Below are 6,143 nucleotides of genomic sequence, written 5' to 3'. Positions count from 1 at the left end.
TAAAGTTTAAATTTGTTCGAAAATTTCCGGGTCGTCACAAAATCAACGTTAAAGACACGATCAAAATCAGCAGGAGACACTTCATTAACCCGAATAACAAAAGTTTCCGGGCCTAAGTTATTTTTAACCTCTTTTATGACATCAACAATCAACGATGGACTAGTCAATTGTATGAACACAAAAGCCGCCCCAATTTGTTTGAGCTCAGCCGAAGAACGAGCCACGTGGATGGCGTTACCAAAACCTGCTGCAATTTCTTTGATATTTTCTTTCGAATAGAAATTAGCGGGTATACCTGATATATCAATCCAAGTAAACCTAAAAAAAGTATCCGCCCGAGAGGAGAAAGGAGCGATGTAAATTAAATCGTCCTTGCAAGGATGCTCAACACATAACTTTTCCAAGTTTGGTTCATCCACACACACAACAACAAAGCCAAAACAACCCCATCTGAGTACTTGATTTACAAGCACTCCTCTACGGGTCAAAACGGCCACCAATTTTTGGTTAGTAAACGGACGGGAGTCCACCAAAAAAGCACAAACTCGCAATAGTTGTACACGAGAGTCCTCTGTCCCACATTATATTATACTCGGATAGTAGTACTAACAAATAACAAATGCACACCAGCATAGTACAACTCGAAACGTTGTCGTTTTGTAGCCAGTACGCATGAGAGAGAAGTAAAAAATGAGTTCCCCATAGTCAAACAAATACAGTAAACAAGTTATCAACCCTCTCTTCTTTCAGCTTCACCTTATATTCTGTCCCCAGTTCCCACCATCTCTCTACATCTCCGGGACCCCCTACCGGAAAATTCTCCGGCGCCACCGTACTCCGCTGTTAAATAATTTAAGTCTTCAATCTTCAATTAAAAAGAAAAATGTTTTAATTTTTTTTTTTTAACTCTATTCAATAAACCCTTAAAAACCCATCAATATTTACCAATTTCTGGAAAGACCCTTCAACTTCTTGTAAAAAAGTTGTAAACTTTACATGTAAAGACATCATTGCACATGCATTCATGAGTTGGGGTTTAACCAAGAATCATATTTGGGGTGGTGAATGGGTTGTTTCATATCTCATCTTGTTGCTAAATTTGCATTCTTTCCTCCATCTCCATCAACTTATCAAATCAAGAAACTTGATGATGGAAAACCAATTGCTGTCTATACATCTTCCGACATTCCTCTCGCCGGTGCCGGCATTGATGACGGCGCCGGAAATGGCTGTTCTGTTGATGTGCTGTCATTAGACACTAAAAGAGGAAACAAGATTGTAGCTTTTTATTTGAAGAACCCATATGCAAGACTTACATTGTTATATTCTCATGGCAATGCTGCTGATTTGGGTCAACTGTTTGACTTATTTGTTCAACTTAAAGCTAATCTCAGAGTCAATATCATGGGGTATGTCTCTTTGCTCTTTAAGTTTTGTTATAAGTGTTTTGGATTAGCTTATTTCTAGAGCTTATAGGTTAAATTTATCAACTTTAAGCTAAAAATTTGGAGTTTACAGAAAATTAGGTAATACAAACAATCTTTTGTGTGTCTAGTTTATTTTTATTGATTATTATTCAAATTCCATTTGCTTTTTAATTTCAAATGCTGTAAATTTGGGTTGTCTATGTGCAGTCCAGATAATGTAAGTAATTTTCTTTTAATCTTTTAATTTGAATTTGATTAGGAAATTAGAATTATACTTTGTAGGGTCATGAATTCATGATGATATGTGCACAATCAATTTTTACAAATACACAACCAAACATGCTTTACATTATTGTACAGTACAATAATGTAAAGTATGTTTAATTGCGTATTTGTAAAAATTGTTTGTGTACATATCACTCTCCATTATCACTCTCCATTATCTCGTTGTGTAGTTTGATGTGATGTTTATTTATTATGCTATTGGTTCCTTGGTTTTGTTTTGTTTTTTTTACTGCGAAAAATTGACTTGTATTAATATGGAAAGATCTTCATCAAATCAATGAAGATACGATACAAACAATACAAAGACGGAGTCTTGCTCGGTCTAAATTGACGAAATACATTGAAGTTACATAAAAGTAAACTAAAAACATAATAAATATGGGTTGTGTTCACATACATACGAGTGAACACTATTGCAAAAGTTGAGATTTGTAGCCCAAAGGAACGTCTTAAGCTTGATACTACGGATTAACGCCGAACGACACGTGAACTTGCCATTGAAAATGAAATCATTGCGAACTAACCAAATTACCCAAATTGTGGCGGGACCGATTAACTTCCAAAACTTTGAAACTTTAATGCCCATGCCAAAGAACCAATCAAGCGAAAATTCTTCAATTGAACCCGGTAACCATTGAAAATGGTTCCTTGGTTTTGTATTGATATGAAGCATTAAATAATTGCAAGTGTGAACTGTCCGTCTCACACGAAGGTTGGTGAATTACACACACTTTGCCTTTTTCTGCCAAAGTTTTTACCTTTCTTATCTCTTTAAGTTATGTATACCCTTGTGTGTGTGTGTGTGTTTTTTAAGAAGCTACATAAGTTAAGGTTATTGTTACCAAAATTTATATTATTTTCCCAAGATTTTGTTAGCTTTTTTGCTTGGTTTGAATCTGTATAAACACAACAATCTGTCTGTAAAAAGTTATACTTATTGTCATAATTTACACTTTTAATGTTTTTAATACTGGCTAAGTAAATATGTGGGATAAATAAAGAAAAGTAAAGTTGAAAAGGGGAATCCTTTGCACTTCCTTTTATTCAAGTTTTCACATTACATTTTTTTGCCTGCAAAGATATACTGTATTTTGTTACTTTTTCCTGATCCTTCACCTGAAATATAAGGAACAATTTCAAGAAATGTTGCAGTGTGCTACCCTTTCAAATTGGGTCATTGAATTTCCAAATATATCTATATCTTATGGGTTTTGTTTTGTTTTCTTTTCATTGTATGCATTGGTATAAATAGGTTTGCATGTTCGACGCTTTCTAGGTACGAGCTTCATTGGTTTCGGTTCCGCTCCTTGTATCTTGTACATTTTCCTTGGTCGTTTTTATGAAAATTCTCGTTATTTTTGCCAAAAAAGTAAAATACAATAATTGTATGCATTGGCTCCTAAAATATTTTAGTGTTATAAGTTATAACCCAAAAGTTGCATTTGATATTCCATAATCAAGGGGTGTTTGGACATGCATTTGTTGCGTTTTGAAGGTGTAAGGAATTAGTGTTAGTGTTTAAAGTCAATGATTATGATTATGATTATTACAGTTAATAGAATTAAATTTGGTTGATTTTTTTTGAACGGCAAACTTGCATCAGTCCGGACCGAAGCCTAGTAAATTTGTTTGGTTGATCTGGAAAAATGAATATTGAGATTAGTGTAAAGTTACTAATGTTCAATTAGTAATTACTAGTAACTAGTAATATATCTAATGCAATCTACATTAATCACTTTGAATATGCATGTAAAGTTAATGTTCTAAACGCCCATATTATATTACATTCGTTCCGATTTGTCTTTATTTGCTGGATCAAGTTCTTTATTTTTGTAGACTTTTTCTTGATTCTTTAGTCATTTCATATACAGTATTAGCTCACTTCCTGAAAATCTGGCTTTAGTAAAAGTTTTGGTTCAATTTAATTATTGCAATTGAGGTACATCTTAAGCTAATAATCAAAAGTTAATTAGTTAAAGTCAATTTTGGTGTACGAGAATTCAATTACACTTCTTCTTTTGCTTGTTTAATGGGTATCATTCAATGATTGATTTTAGTTTATGTTGTCATTTTTTTGGACAGGTATGATTACTCGGGATATGGGGCGTCTAGTGGAAAGGTATCGAATTTGAAACATTTGTTTTTGAGTTTCGTATGCTACCGTAATACTCCGTATAATTCGTATGCTACATATAGATTTTTGATCAGAGCATGCACTAATAATAATTAATATTAATAATTAATATTAATTAATAATACTATGATAACAATCTCAATTATACTACAATAAAATTTAAATATTTACTATTAATAAAGTATTTTCAATTGTGTGTTTTTATTTTTTCAGCCAAGCGAGCTTAATACGTACGCAGATATAGAGGCAGTATATGAGTGTCTTGAGACAGAATATGGAGTTAGCCAGGAAGACTTAATCTTGTATGGACAGTCAGTTGGAAGTGGGCCCACGTTACACTTGGCCGCTAAGCTGCCGAGGTTAAGAGGTGTAGTTCTTCACAGCGGCATTCTGTCTGGTCTTCGTGTTGTCTGTCACATGAAGTGCACACTTTGCTTCGATATATACAAGGTTATTAAATGACCCCGTCTTTACTGATATTATTATTATTATTATGAACTTATTTAAACAACCAGAATTTTTAAAACAAAATATTACATTCTTTTCTCAATTTGGTTATTTGGACCTTAGGTAATTAGAAAATCATAGTTATTAATCCAATTTTGTCATTTGATTATTCCAACTTGTTAGTTGGTTCATGTTAAGTTACACTATATGGAAGCTATTTCAGCTTCATTGAATTAGGCAAGTGATATTTGGAACAATCTTTATTCCCATTCAGGATACTTAACTTTTTGAATATTGCAGAATGTTAACAAAATTCGGAAGGTCAAATGCCCCACGCTCGTGATACATGTAAGTTCCATCTCAGCTTTATAGAGAATCTTATCGTCAAAAAATTAAGGCTACAAGAGTATCCAGTTATATGGTTAAGACGAATATGTTTAATGAAGGGTCGTGTCTAAGTTCACATTTTCAAGTTCAACCTAAGTCATGTAAAAATGCTTGAGATGAAATTTTATTGGGGAATTGGTCAAAATGTCCCTACATTCTAAAGTGTTTAACGATATGCCCCTAAATTTTCTTAAATGCAGAAATGCCCCCGCACCACGCATCGAGCACCACGCATCGTGCTTGTGTGTGGTGCCAGTTGCGTGTAACCTTAGACGAAATGAATCAACGACCAAGCACCACGCACCACGCGCCGTACTTGGTGCGAGTTGGGTGTAAACATAGAAGATGCCGTAGAGATGATCAACAACCAAGCACCACACACCACGCACCGATCACCAAGCACCGTGTTTGGTGCGAGTTGCGTGTAACCTTGGACGATGTCGTAGAAATGATCAATGACCAAGTAGGCAAGTAGCACGCACCGTGCTTAGTGCTTGGTGCAAGTAACCTTGGACGATGTTGTAGAAATGATCAACGACCATTCGACCAAGCAACACGCACCACGCACCATGCTTGGTGCGTGGTCGGGGGCATTTTTGCAATTTCGTGATTTTAAGTACATATTGTTAAACACTTTGGAATTTGAGGGTATCTTCACTAATTTCCCAATTTTATCTGTGGACATTCTTGATTGTATGTTATCTGCCTAAACAATGAAAATATAAATTGAATATATTAAAAGTCTGAAATTCTCATAATTAACACTCCACATGTAAGAATTTTGTCTTGTCCCTTGACCATGATTAATTTTATATATACAATTTGCTCTCAAAACGATGACAGTTTTTTTTTTTGCTTATTATGCCGTTTTATTGGTTGAAATCTTGAATTTTTATTTGTTAGGTTTTGATGAAAATTAATGGCAGGGTACCGAAGACGATGTAGTAAATTGGCTACATGGTAATGAACTATGGAAAATGGCTAAGGATCCGTACGAACCGTTATGGATAAAAGGAGGTGGTCATTGCAACCTAGAGCTTTACCCTGACTACATTTCCCACCTTCGTCGCTTCATCTATGAAATGGAAACAATCACCACCAAGACTCGACTCTCAAAGATCAAGCCCACCCTACGCTTACCAAAAAAGTCAAAGTCAAAGTCAAAATCAGACACCTCATCTCATTGTAGTAATACATGTGCTTGCTGTTGTATAAAAACCGGGCAGACCGACTGTATGGTATGTCCGAAATCTCACTGCACGAAATGCCTGAATTATTGCAAACCAAGCTGTTGTTTACTGAACTGCAAATGTGGGTGTTTCTGGTGGCAAAAACCTAAATGCCCAAATGTGAAGTTACCAAAATGCCCTGCCTGTTTGAGATGCGGGTGCTTCACATGCTCTTGCAAGTTCTTAAGTTGTTCGTGTTTGTGATGTAGATTTTTCGGTCATGGTGTTGGGGTA

The 6,143-nt window shown here is 35.0% G+C and overlaps 1 pseudogene; it reads left to right on the top strand.

Annotated features, from left to right (window-relative positions):
- The first annotated feature begins 1,065 nt into the window (after nucleotides 1–1,065).
- Nucleotides 1,066–5,931, top strand: LOC139891545 (uncharacterized; annotated as a pseudogene).
- Nucleotides 5,932–6,143: the final 212 nt, after the last annotated feature.

This window comes from Rutidosis leptorrhynchoides, chromosome 2 (genome assembly GCF_046630445.1).
Source record: "Rutidosis leptorrhynchoides isolate AG116_Rl617_1_P2 chromosome 2, CSIRO_AGI_Rlap_v1, whole genome shotgun sequence".
In the NCBI taxonomy this organism is placed as follows: Eukaryota; Viridiplantae; Streptophyta; class Magnoliopsida; order Asterales; family Asteraceae; genus Rutidosis; species Rutidosis leptorrhynchoides.
The sequence above is the reverse complement of the archived record's forward strand: the minus strand, read 5'-3'. Positions and strand labels throughout refer to the sequence as shown.